This window comes from Rhinolophus ferrumequinum, chromosome 20 (assembly GCF_004115265.2).
Source record: "Rhinolophus ferrumequinum isolate MPI-CBG mRhiFer1 chromosome 20, mRhiFer1_v1.p, whole genome shotgun sequence".
NCBI classification, from domain to species: domain Eukaryota; kingdom Metazoa; phylum Chordata; class Mammalia; order Chiroptera; family Rhinolophidae; genus Rhinolophus; species Rhinolophus ferrumequinum.
The window spans coordinates 51,442,970-51,458,050 of NC_046303.1; the positions used below are offsets into that span (position 1 = coordinate 51,442,970).

General features: G+C 39.4%; 1 protein-coding gene across 22 annotated transcripts in view; it reads right to left on the reverse strand.

Moving 5' to 3' along the window:
* Window positions 1-15,081, reverse strand: part of NRCAM (neuronal cell adhesion molecule) — a 300,745-nt gene that overhangs the window by 216,731 nt on the left and 68,933 nt on the right. The window lies entirely within an intron of this gene.

The following is a 15,081-nucleotide window of genomic DNA, read 5'->3' on the forward strand; positions in this document are numbered from 1 at the left end:
ATGTGTTTGAGTTTCTCGGAAGCATCATTTCTGAAATCTGAAATCACAGAATTACAGAGTTCAGAGTTCTCCATAAATTCTCTGGGAATCATCTCAGTGATTCAGGACTTACTGTTGTCTTGTCTTTTCCTGAAGAGTTTTTAAGTTCCTGCCTGTGCTTTATTACCCAAAAGCAGAGGAATTTGTGTGATACAAACCCAACTATCTTCCCCCTTTAATTTATGTCCATTTTCTCTTGTTCTATCCTCTGTGAACATGGACAAAACATGTCCAATACCCGCCTCCCCAAAAGACCTCCACTCATTTCACAACAGAAGGCAAGTTATGCCTCAATTTTCCAAACGTAAACAACTCCAGGTCCTTTAAGTTTTTACTCATAAGACTTCTTTTCATCTCTTTAACACTTTAGGTTCCCTTTGGAACTCTGCCCAATTTCTACACATACTTTACAAAAGGGGACTAACAGTGTAGAAAATTATATAAAATTGCAAGTGTGGAATCTTTTATTTACTTCTTTATTCTACTAACATAAATGTAATAAACATGACATTAGGGATTTCTGGTCAAGATGGCAGAGTAGGTAAATGCTCTGCTCACCTCCTCTCAGGATCACATCAATTACAATTAAACTACAGCACAACCATCACTGAGATTCACTTGAAGTCTAGCTGAACTGAAGACCTACAACTACTGGCATATAATACAAAAGAATCAAACTCAAGACTGGTAGGAGGGGTGGAGACACAGAACAGACTGGTCCCAGACTCACATGTGATCATTAAAAATCGGGAGGGATATCTCAGCTGAAGAGATCTTCCTTGGAAAAGGGAAGGGTCCCAGTCCCATACCAGGCTCCCAGCCCAGGGTTCCAGTGTATGGGAAAGTACCATATTTTGCTGTGTACAATGCACTCCGGTGTATAATATACACCCATGTTTCTGGCCTAAACTTTCAGGGGGAAAAAAAAATCTTTTGTTTTAATTTTTTAATTCAAATTTTTATTAGTTTACATTTAGGTACTTGTTTTTTGTATTATGAAGAAATTTTAGCATTTATTTTTTAACACATTATGGTACAAGAAGTTTAATGTAACACAATAATTACAAAACACATGAACAGATAAAAGGTATAAGAAATTTTATGTACCGGTAACAAATTTAGGATATTTATGCATCATAGAAGGCCAAGAACTCTTCGTCGTTTTAAGCTCATCGTAAGTTCAACAAAACCAATTATCATATTCCAGAGTATTACTTTGCCTATGGATATTGTTATTGATTTTTAGAGTTACACTTTTAACTCATAAGCATAAATAAAAGAATTAAAAACATTTATATAGATATGAAATTAGTATTACCCATGTATAATGGGCATCCTTATTTTTCCCTCACAAATGTGGGCAAAAAAGTGTGCATTATACATAGCAAAATATGGTAGTCCCTAAAACTTCTGGCTCTGAAACCAACAGAGATTGTGACTGAATGAGCCAGAGACGACTGCTGTCCCAGAAGTTCCTCTTAAAGGGCCTGCACATGTACTTGCTAACAGACTTACTCGCTCTGAGCTCCAGCACTGGGGCAGAAGCTCGAAAGGCGCCAGGGACATACAAGGAGAAACTGAATTGTCTGGCTTCCGGAGGAGGGCGGGAGGGGCAGCTCTTACCCAGAGGGAGGAGCTGGCGGAAGTCATTGTTCCTTTGTTGATCCCTCCCCTGCCTGCATGCAGATGTAGGCAGAAGCCACATCTGAGTCACCATCTAACTGGCTATCACCTTTCATCTGCCCTACCCTAGCCATTCTGTGAGACCTCACCCTAACCAATTTTGGGGCACACGCAAGCCACTGCTAGTGGCTTTTCCATATAACCTGTCTTATTTCATGCTATAGACTTTCATAAAATATCTCAAAATTTCACAAAACCCAAACAAACAGCATCTGGCTTCACTGTGCCCTGTACCTTTGGCTCAGCAGCCCTAATCCTGGCACTAGTGACAGTCAGCCTCAGTTTTTCATATTGGCCTCTTGAAGCATCTCCAAGCTCAGTGCATGCAGCAGCCATCTGCAGATTGCTTTGTGGCTCATGCTAGGTGGCCCCAGGAAGGACACAGGCTGCAGCTGAACTTTGCCTGAAGTGGGTCACTTCTCAAGAAGCCTCAGGGCTGGTATAGCTCATGGCCAGCTTTGGATCAATGAGGAGCATCACCTGGCTGCCTCCAAGGATGACATAGGCAAAGGGCAGAATGGCCAGGCTCCAGAGTCCTCCTAAAGCAAACCCTGCTCTGCAGGGCCAGCCCTTACACCACAGCTCCTCCACTATAGTCATGGCCAGTCTTCATAACCAATCAGCCTGAAAGTGAATCCCTCCCATTAATAACGTGCAAAAAGCAACCAAGGCTCAATTGCAACAGGAGGGCATACACAACCCATATAAGGGACACACCTGCAGCACCTGGCTCTAGTAACCAGGGAGACTGCACCACTTGGCCTCACAGCACACCTACTACACAGGCCATTCTAATAAGATGGGGAGACATAGCAGCCCTACCTAATACATAGTAACAAACAGGGAGGCAGCGAAAATGGGGATACAAAGAAATATGTCCCAAATAAAAGAACAGAACAAAGTTCCAGAAAAAGAACTAAATAAAATGGAAACAAGCAATCTACCAGACGAAGAGTTCCAAACACTGTTTATAAGGATACTCAATGATCTCAGGGAGAACTTCAACAGAGAGATAGGAAGCATAAAAAAAGGAGATAGAAAACATAAAAAAGAACCAGTTGGAAATAAGAATATAATAACGGAAATGAAAAATACATTACAGGCAATCAACCATTGATTAGATGAAGCAAAGGATTGAATCAGTGATTTAGAAGATAAGGTAGCAGAAAACACCCAATCAGAACGGCAAAATCAACCAAACAAAAAAGAATCCAATAAAATGAGGAAAGTTTAAGGGGTCTCTGGGACAATGTTTGCATTATAGGAGTACCAGAAGGAGAAGAGAGAGAGCAAGAAATTAAAAACCTATTTAAGGGGAGGCTGGATGGCTCAGTTGGTTGGAGCGTGAGCTCTGAACAACAGGGTTGCCAGTTTGATTCCCACATGGGCCAGTGAGATGCGCCCTCCACAACTAGATTGAAGACAACGAGGTGCTGCTGAGCTTCTAGAGGGGTGGCCGGATGGCTTAGGTGGTTAGAGTACGAGCTCTCAACAACCAGGTTGCCAGTTCAATTCCTGCATGGGATGGTGGGCTGCGCCCCCTGCAACTAACACTGAAAACAGTGACTGGACTTGGAGCTGAGCTGCATCCTCTACAACTAGATTGAAAGACAATGACTTGGAGCTGATGGGTCCTGGCGAAATGTTCCCCAATATTCCCCAATAAAAAATATATATAAAAAAAAATGACTAAATTTGTTTTATATATATATATATATATATATATATAAAACTATTTAAAAAATTAATGACAGAAAACTTCCCTAATCTGGTGAAGCAAATAGATACCGTGTTTCCCTGAAAATAAGACCTAGCCAGACTATCAACTCTAATGTGTCTTTTGGAGCAAAGATTAATATAAGACCTGGTCTTATTTTAATATAATATAAGACCGGGTATAATATAATACAATATAATAATAATATAATATAATATAATACCAGATATAACATAACATAATGTTATATCTGGTATTATATTAATTTTTCATAATATTGAAAAATTATATTAATTTTTCAAAGACCCTAATTTTTAAAAAGGTCTTATATTAATTTTTGCTCCAAAAGATGCTTTAGAGTTGATGTTCCACCTAGGTCTTATTTTTGTGGAAACATGGTAAAGAAGCCCAGAAAGTGCAGAGAATACCAAACAAGATGAACCCAAACAGGCTCAAACCAAGACATGTCATAATGAAAACACCAAAGGTTAAAGACAAAGACAGAATCTTAAAAGCAGCAAGGGAAAAGCTGTTAGTTATCTACAAGGGAACTTCTGTAAGATTGTCAGCTCATTTCTCAACAGAAACTTTGCAGGCCAGAAGGGAATGACGGGAAATATATAAAGCGATAAAAAGCAAGGAACTACAACCATGATTACTCTACCCAGCAGAGCTATCATTTAGAATTGAAGGACAAATAAATAGCTTCTCAGACACGAAAAAGCTGAAGGAGTTCATCACCATGAAAGCAGAATTACAAGGAATCTTAGAGAGATTTCTTTAAGGCAAAAAATCCCCAAACAAACAAAAAACTAAAAAAATGAAAAAAGAGCAATAACTATGTATCTATCAATAATTACTTTCAATATAAATGGATTAAATGCTCCAGTCAAAACATACGGTGGCTGAATGGATAAGAAAACAAGACCCTTACATATGCTGCCTACAGGAGACTCAGTTCAGATTGAAAGACACACACATACTAAAGGTAAAGGGATATGGAAAAGGTATTTCATGAAAATGGAAACAAACAAACAAACAAATAAAGCTGAGGTAGCAATACATATACCAGACAGAATAGGCTTTAAAACAAAGGCTATAGAAGAGACAAAGAAGGACCCAGTAATCTCACTTCACAGTATTTATCCCAAGAATCCCAAAACAATGCTTTGAAGGAATGTGTGTATCCATATGTTCATTGCAGCATTGTTTACAATGGCCAGATGTGGAGGCAGCCTGGATGTCCATGGATGGATGACTGGATAAAGAATAGGTGGTACATATGTACAATGGAATATTGTTTGGCCAGGGAAGGGAGTGGGTTCTTGCCATCTGTGGTGGCATGGATGGACATGGAGGGTATTGTGCTGAGTGGAGTATGTCAGACAGAGGGACAGATGTAATGTGATTTCACTTACATGTGGAAGCTAAAGAACAAAATAAACAAACGAAACAGAAACAAACTCATAGATACAGAGAACAAACTGATGGTCACCAGATGGGAGGGGTGTTGGGGGGATGTGTGAAAAGGGAAAGGGATTAGGAAGTACCAATTGGTGTTACACAGTAGTCATGGGGATGTAGGGTGTAGTGTAAGGAATAGAGTCAATAATATTATAATAACTACAGATGGTGTCAGACGGGGACTAGATTTATCAGGGCGATAGACGGGAGGAGGGTTGTGGGTCAGGGTGAAAAAGGTGAAGGGATTAAAAAGCACAAATTGGTATTAGGTTGATGTTAAAGTAATTGTGGTTTTTGCAATTATTTTTAACCAGTTGAACCGCAATTACTTTTGCACCAGCCTAATATAAAATCTTCATGGGAATGTAAAGCATAGAGAATATAGTCAATAACATGGTAGGAACGATGTATAGTGCCAGGTGGGTACAAGACTTATCGGGGGAATCACTTCTTAAATTGTATAAATGTCTAACCACTATGCTGTACACCAGAAATATAAAATAAAATAATATTGAATGTCAAAATACATAAATAAAGTATAAAAAATAGTATTAAAGTGCATTCTGTATTGTAACCAACTGGTCAGAAACCATGTTCTATTTAACTGTCATTTGTAGGTAATTACTGGTAATTACGATAAAAGGTATGATTTACGGGGTGCTTCCTGTGTGCCAGGCACTGAATACTTTGCTATCAAATCCTGGAGACAACTCTAAGAGGTAGGTATCATTATCCCTATATTTACAGGAAGTGCCTGGGCTAGGTTGCCAGAGATCTTGATTATGACTCCAGAGCCAGTACCTTATCACAGTGCTACAAAGATACAAAATCACAGGCTCAAAAATGCACACGTGGCATGGTCCGTGTAAACTGCCGTTGCAGGTAGCGTTGCCCTAGAACCAGACTCCAGGATGACGATTTGAATGCAGGAATTTAATTGGTGAGGGCTCTTGGGTTCATTCAACATGTATAAGAGAGTAAACAAAGCCGGACAAGGCAGTTTGAGAAGTTGGGCTGTGGTTCAGTCACAACTAAAGCTCCAGTTGACCCTACAGGTCTTACACAGTTGTCCTGAATTGGGGTGAGGGCCTTTGTTTCTCCAAAGACCAGTCATTGAATGTACACTGCTGCCCTGGGGCAGGTGGTATAACTTTGAATAAGGGAACTCACTTTAGCTGAAGGCTGAGAGCAGTCGCTGAATGGAGGAACCTAGCTACAAGCTCTCAATTGCCAACACTGCCAGAAGCTGGAGAAAAAGTGTCTCAGTCCTCAAGGGGGCAGGGGATCTGAGTGGCACTCACAACTCAACTATGGTGACTCTATTTTCTGATCCCCAACTTAGGATATGGTTCTGAGTACCTGTTTATGGGCTTGTAAGTTACAGAAATCATGCGGCTTTAATGCCAAAGAAATCAAACAAATATTTCATCTTTCAGTTTCTCTTTTCGCCTCTTTCTGTTTCTCTGGTTCTTTCTCTGTCTCTGTCCCTTTTCTGTTTCATATTCTCTGTGTCACACACACACACACACACACACACACACACACACACACACACATTAATATGATGACTCTGAACAAGACCTGAAAACTCTGACAGCAAAGGGAAACAGAAGAAAAGAGAATAATTTGAAACACAGTAACAGGTAATTATTATGGAAGTGGATATTGCCATTTCTGAATAGTTCTGCTAATGATTATATATATATATATATATATATATACACACACACACGGATATATATATATATATCTTCTAAATGAAAGCTGTTACAAATGATGAATACACTTTATTAGTAGTTCTCCATCCTCAGTAATTTGTTTTATCCTCAATCTTTCTGGACAGATTTTATTTGCTAAACCATATTAAAAAATATAACTGCCTGAGGATGGTTCTTGCCTAAAAATAAAACAACAAAAAGGCACAAATATTTATACTATTGATTGTGAAGAGGAAGTTCTGCTTTATTTTCTGTTTTATAATGAGAACAATCAAAATGGTCTTTAAAATTTTAAATCAAATTATTTATTATTTGTTATTATCTATTTACCCATTATGTAGAAGCCTCTAGAAAACCAGAAAAGCAACAACTAGCAAGAATGGTTTATTAGGGCATGAATTTGAAATAGATCCCCAGGGGATAACAAATCCAGCTTATATTATGGGAAAATGTGAAGAGTCATTAATTGATATTATGCTGCCTTGCTATTCTATTAACAAATACAAAAATAAATTCTCTAGTCACCATTCTCATTTTAACATGAGCAGCAAGATATTATTGCAGAAGCTAGAGTTCAAAAAGTTAATGATAAACCTGAATCAAGAATAATTTCAAAAGTACTCAAACAACAAAAGGCAGTGGAGAGTGAAAATTCAAATGAAGCAGGACATTATCTGATTAGAAATCCATTGTCATTGTCCTCCAACAAAAATGGCCCACAAATTGCTGATACAGTCTATGACCTCTATAGTAGGATTAAATTTGTATCAAAGTTGGTGGCTCAGCATTTCCTCTCTCCTTTCTTTTCAAAATCCCACACTACAGAAAGGCATAGGGTAACATATTTTACTGTTAAGTATGATTTGAGCCTGCTGGAAGACTGCCCATTCAAAAGTGTCACCCTGAGAGAGATCTGGTCAAGATGACAGAGTAGGTAAAAAATGTGCTTACCTCCTCTCATGACCACATCAAAATTACAACTAAACACAAAACAACCATCATTGAGAATTGCCTGAAGTCTGGCTGAACAACTAGACTTCTATAGTCTAGCCCTACAACTAAGGACATTTAGAAGAAGCCACCTAGAGATTCATAGGAAGGGTGGAGACACACAACAGGCTGGCCCACACCTCCATGTGACCATTAAAAATCGGGAGGGATATCTCAGCTGTGGAGGTCCACCTGCTCTTGGGAGGAGTGAGGGATCCCAGCCCCACATGCGGCTCCCCAGCCCAGGGTTTCAGTGCTGGGGAAAGAAGTCCCCACAACTTAGGTTATGAAAACCAGTGGAGATTGTGGCTGTGAGAGACACAGGGAAGCTGCGGAACCAGATGTTCCTCTTAAAGGGCCCACACATGGACTTACTCACTGATGCACTCACTGACTCTGAGCTCCAGCACTGGGACAACAGCTCAAAAGGCACCAGAGACATAAAGAGGAGAAACTGAACTATCTGGATTCATGGTGAGGGATGGAGGGGCAGTTTTCTACCTGGGGGAAAGCTGGCAGTAGCCATTGTTTCTTTGTTGAGGCCTTCCCTCTCCTGGTGTGCAGATGCAGGCGGGCATCATATCTGAGTCTCCATCAACCAGGCTAACACTGTTGATTCGCTCTGATTCCCTGAGACTCTGCCCTACCCAACTTTCAGGCCCATCCAACGTGCTTCTAGTGGCTTTTCCATATAAACAGTCTGGCTTGGCTCATACTGCAGACTTTCCTAAAATCTCTCAAAGTTCACAAAACCCAAACAAGTAGCATCTGGCTTTAGCATGTCCCGTACCTCTGGCGGAGCAGCCCTAAGCTCAGCACTAGTGATAGCTGGCTCAGTTAGAGGTTTAGCCTCTTGAGGCACCTCCAAACCCAACACAGGTGGTGGTCATCAGCAGATTGCTTTGTGGCTCATGCCAGGTGGCTGTAGGCAGGGCACAGGCTGCATCCGTACTTGGCCTGTGGTGGGCCCCTGCAAGAAGGCCACAAAGCTGGCATGCCCAATGGTCAGCTTTGGACCAAGCTGGAGCATCACCCAGCTGCCTCCAGAACAACACACCCAAAGGGCAGACTGAGCAGGCACTAGTGTCCTGCTAAAGTGAATCCTGCTCTATAGGATCAGCCCCTGCACAACAACTCCTCCACTTAGTCAAGGCCAGTCCTTACAACGAATTGGCTGGAGGGTCAATCCCTTACATTGACATGTGAACAGCAACCAAGGCTCAACTACAACATGAGGGCACACACAACCCACACAAGGGACACGCCCATAGTGTCTGGCTCAAACAACCAGGAAGACTGTGCCACAAAGCCCCACAGCATACCTACTACAATAGGCCACTCTACTAAGACCAGGAAACATAGCAGCCCTATCTAATACATAGAAACACACACAGGGAGACAGCCGAATGGGGAGACAAAGAAACATGCCCCAAATGAAACCACAGGATAAAACTCCAGAAAAAGAACTAGACAAAATGGATACAAGTAATCTACCAGACACAGAGTTTCAAACACTGGAAATAAGGATGCTCAGTGATCTCAGGGAGAATGTCAGCAAAGAGAGAGGAAACATAAAAATGGAGATAGAAAGAATAAAAAAGAACCAGTCAGAAATAAAGAATACGATAATGGAAATAAAGAATACATTACAGAGAATCAACTGTTGAGGATCCAATCAGCAATTTAGAAGGTAAGGTAACAGAAAATACCTAATCAGAATAGCAAAAACAAACAAACAAATTGGATTCAAAAAAATACGGGGCCTCTGGGACAACATCAAATGTACCAACATTCGCATCATAGGGCTACCAGAAGGAGAAGAAAGAAAGCAACAAATTGAAAACCTATTTGAAGAAATAATGACAGAAAACATCCCTAACCTGGTGAAAGAAATAAATGTACAAGCTCAGGAAGCACAGAGTCCCAACTAAAATGAACCGAAAGAGGCCCACACCAACACACATCATAATTAAGCCACCAAAGGTTAAAAACAAAGAAAGAGTCTTAAAAATAGCAAGGGAAAAGCTGTTAGTTGCCTACAAGGGAGCTTCTGTAAGACTGTCAGCTGATTTCTCAACAGAAACTTTGCAGGCCAGAAGGTATTGGCATAAAATATTCAAAGTGATGAAAAGCAAGGACCTACAACCAAGATTACTCTACCCAGCAGAGCTATCATTTAGAATCGAAGGACAAATAAAGAGCTTCCCAGACATAAAAAGCTTAAGGAGTTCATTATCACCAAACCAGTATTACATGGAATCTGAGAAACTTCTTTAAGACAAAAAAAAAAAAAAGTGAATAATAAAAGGGCAATAACTATGTATCTATCAACCATTAATTTCAACATAAATGGATTATGTGCTCCAATCAAAACATAGGGTTGGCTGAATGGATAAAAAAACAAGACCCTTACATATGCTGCCTACAGGAGACTCATTTCAGATTGAAAGACACACACATACTAAAGGTAAAGGGATATGGAAAACGAACTTCATGAAAATGAAAACAAACAAACAAATAAAGCTGAGGTAACAATACTTATACCAGACAGAATAGGCTTTAAAACAAAGGCTATAGAAGAGACAAAGAAGGACCCAGTAATCTCACTTCAGAGTATTTATCTCAAGAATCCCAAAACAATAACTTTGAGGGGATGTGTGCATCCATATGTTCCCTGCAGCATTATTTACAATGGCCAAGATGTGGAGGCAGCCTGGGTATCCATGGATGGATGAATAAAGAGGAGTGGGTACATATATACAGTGGAATGTTGTTCAGCGAGGGAAGGGAATGGGTTCTTGCCATCTGGGGCAGCATAGATGGACCTGGAGAGTATTGTGCTGAGTGGCATATGTCTGACAGAGACAGACAGGTGCAATGTGATTTTGCTTATGAGTGGAATCTAAAGAACAAAATAAACAAAACAGAAACAAGCTCCTAGATACAGAGAACATTTTGATGGTTGCCAGATGAGAGGGGGAGAGGGGGTGAGTGAGAAAGGTGAAGGGATTAATAAGTACTGATTGGTTGTTACACAGTAGTCATGGGGATGTAGGGTATGGCATAAGGAATAGAGTCAATAATATTGTAATATCTATGTATGGTATCAGAGGGGTACTAGATTTATTGGGGTGATAGATGGGAGGGGGTTGGGTAGCAGGGTGAAAAGGTGAAGTGATTAAGAAGTACAAATTGGTAGTTGCAAAATAGTCATGGGGATGTAAAGTAAAGCACAGGGAATACAGTCAATAATATGATAATTACTACGTACAGTGCCAGGTGAGTACTAGACTAGTCAGGGGGATCATTCTTAAATTATATAAATGTCTAACCACTATGCTCTACACCTGAAATTAATATAAAATAATATTGAATGTCAACTGTAATTGAAAAATTAAACAGGGGGGAAAAGATGGAGGGGAATAAGAGGTTCAAATCTCCAGGTTTAAAACAAATAAGTCATGGGGATGTAATGTACAGCATGGGGAATATAGTCAATAATATTGTGATAGCGTGGGATGGTGTCTGATGTTGCTGGACTTATCAGGGTGATCAATTTTTTAGGTATATAACTGTTGAATAACAATGGTGCATCCCTGAAACTAATATAATAGTGTATGTTAGCTATATTTTAATAAAAGCATTTTTTACAAAAGAGAAAAAATACCAGGACAAAAGTATCACCCTGGCAACTGACCTATCGGTTCTACTTTCTAATAGGACTTTCCCTGAAATAAGTCTTGTCCAGCAGAATTTTGTATTCTAACCACAGGGTAGGAGGGCAGTTTTGAATACTTTTAAGTGGCAACTCCAAAGCCAACACAAACTCTCTCCATTGCTTTGTTATATGGTGGTACTTTTAACACTCACCCTGGAACCTGAGCAGCCACCCAATACTGTTGCATTCTGTCCTTTGCCCACTGTCAGATGATTCAGAAGACGCCACCACCAAGCCAAACAGTGGTGAACGCCAACTTGCCCTCTACTAGCCATCCTCCATCTTGTGTTCACTGATGGGAGCAGCTTCCATATCTGTCCGTCCCTGTTCACGTCATCATTCTGGCCAGTGTAGCCAGCGATGCAGAGGGCAAACATGTCTGACAATGTCTCCCCACAGCTCTCACGCCTGACCACATGAAGGTGGCTCACCTGGTTCCCACATCCACGATATACTGTTTCCACTGCCACTTTCACAAACACAAACCGTCCAGGGTGTCATGTTTTGCAGACATCCTATTATTATAGTATGTGTCTATCATGAAGAGAATACAAGTGAGACAGGGAAAGAGACACAGAGACAGATACGGAAGAGGCAGAAAAACCACTCTCCCCACCCCAACCAACCCCCACAAAAAAAGAAAGAAAAGAAAAAAGAGACCAAAACTGGAGACATATTTCTTGGGTCTTGCATAGAAACTAATGAAAATTCCTTTTTGTTAGTGGCAGCTTTCGAGATGAGTGAATCATGTGTTGTACACACACCCTGACGATTTACAGCCCACTGGTTTCACAGCAGTGACTGACCGTTCTGTGAATCTCAGAGAACAATTCATTGTCCTTGGGACCACCTACAACTTGCATGCATGTGCCATCATTCTAAATTACACCAACTCAGCATTTACATAAATTCATTTTCTATACATAACATTCATAGGGTATTGCAATGTATTTGACCAAATCAGAAAGAACTTGTGCTTAAAAAGTATTGGTTTTATAATAACCGATGGTGTCTTTTTTCATCTGTAAAAGTTATCTTTTATTTAAAAAGGGGAAATAAAACTGAAAAAAAAAATCACATAGGATGTTTCAGGAAACTGGGTTATGTGGCCAGTAGTTGCACTGTTAGTGAATGTGCCTAATCCATTGTTATGGAAAATATCTACTAGGGGAAAACGGCTTAAAAATGGATGTTGACATGATTGTGCTTTTTCAACTAAATTTTAAACATAGGTGGTTTAGATTTTCTCCCAACCCTTAATTTCAGTAGTGGAACTAGTACAGATAAATAAAGGATGCCAAAAACAAAATCCATGTTAAAAAATTTAAACTTATAAAAATTAAAAATAATCAAACCTTAATCAGAGTCTAAAGTATTAATGCAAAATCTGTTTATAGAATGTAGAGTGACCAACCTAAGCAAATGACATCCATGTGAACTGACTTACTTAATTCAATTTCCTATTTTAAGACAAATGAATAACTTCACCGTTCAGTAAAGATTTGGAATAAGGAAAACAAAACGTTGAAGTGAAAAAGGCAGCATGAGTTTCAGCAGACCAGGGTTCTAACTCTAGCTACTGGCATTCAGTAAGTTACTTCATTTTGCTTCCCATTAATTCTCTTGTGTATAAAAATTGTACTGATAAATTAGCTGATCTTTAAAGTTTCTGGAAAGATGGTTGAAGTGGACTATAAAAAGGGAACATTTTGTAATTTTCCAACAGGTCTTAAGGAAAAAAGTCAGTAAGCTCATTAAGGCCATATTAATCTAATAAAATTCACTCAAAATACTACTATTGTAAGTATTATTTGAATTAAAAATTTTTACCCATGACATTCCCTCAGAGAAGGCACTGAGTAATGCCTTTCAGTAATCTAACTCGGGGGGACTTGATCTCAAACAGCACAGCCTGTTATAACAGGCCCCTCATGATGTTCTGGTGGATGCTGGAAAGACCCAACGCCGGGACCCGGGCACCACCCCACTGAAGAATGCAAGCCAGATCCTGCTCAGTCTCCCGTAAGCAATGCTCAAATCCTGCACTAAGCAGTGAAAGTGGGGAATTGATAAGAAACAATGATTTATACAGAAAAACAACTGTACTTTGGAAAGCAAACCCCTTTCGTTAAATAACTTCTATAACTACTGTGAATTAAAATGGAGAATGATACTGGTTTATAAATCTTCTAAATTTTCGGGTTCATATTGTTTTTTAAATATTGGTTTTAATTTCCTTTCATTAAACTAAATAAGTCACCACATTTGTCCCTGGGAAAAATCCTAATTTATTATGCCAAGAAAATACAACCAACAAGTATATATACAAATGAAATGGTAGGTAATATCAACATGAAATGCAAATTGAGAAAGCGGTGAGCTGTGTTTTAAGCATATGAATGAATACTATTGAAGGCTTAAGTATAAAATCAAATTTATGTTTTTAAAAAGGTTTGTAACAACCGTGTTTCCCCCAAAATAAGACCTAGCTGGACCATAAGCTCAAATGTATCTTTTGGAGCAAAAATTAATATAAGACTCGGTATTATATTATATTATATTATATTATATTATATTATATTATATTATATTACATTATATTATACATGGTCTTATATTATATTAAAATACAACCGGGTCTTATATTAATTTTTGCTCCAAAAGACGCATTAGAGCTGATGGTCTGGCTAGATCTTATTTTCAGGGAAACACGGTATTGCCTGTAATTCCAAAATCAATGTCTCTAGCCTTAACCTTCCCCTAATCTCCAGACTTACGCTTCCAGCTGCCTGGTAGACATTTCTACCTAAGTGTCCTATGTATACCTCAAAGTCCTGTTCTCCCCAAGAATAAGTCATCTTTCCTCCTAAATTCCCTCCATGGCATCCTCATGCTCTCAGGTACCCAAGTCAGACACCTGAGAATCCCAATTTCTAACATTTTTCTCACTTCTAATATCCAAACTATCACCAAATTTAGCACCTTCTAGCTCTTTCTCATTTCTCTCTCTTCCTCTATTCCTCACTGCTTCTACCTTAATTGTAGTCCTCCCAACTCTTCCTCACATCACTGGAAAATGAATCTTCCTTTCTTCAATCTTGCTCACCTCCAGCTCTTTCTCTACACTCTCTCCAGGATAACACACCTAAAATGCCAATGACTGCCAGCTAAAAAAACCCCTTACACACACACACACACACACACACACACACACACACACACAACTTATGACAACTTATTACTTCCAGATGTGGGTTTCAAACCCCTATCCCACTGCTCCTTTCTGTAATGCCCTCCTCCACCCCACCCTGCTCTTTACTAAGCTGACTCCTGTTCATCTCTCAAGGGCCAAGCCAGGGGTCACCTCCTCCAGGAAGACAGCTTCTATAGACACAACCCTTTGGCCGCAGGCTGCATTTGACACCTTTTTCATTCCTTCATGCACTCTTAATATACCTTTATCGTATTGGAGTTGGTCATATATATTTATGTGTCTCTCTTGCATCTGACAGATATTCCTTGAAGATAAGACTTGTCACCTTTGCTTCTTGAGCTCCTAGCAAAGTTTACTGAATCAAATTAAAAATAGATCGAACTATGGAGGGTATGAGAATTGGAGGGTATGAGAATATTTTGGAGGGTTATAAATGTTTGAAAATAATAATTGTTTTTCTTACTTATACAAATAATAATGTTTCATGGGTTTACAATGTGCTTTCACATAAGTTATATTGTTTGATCCTCAAAACTAT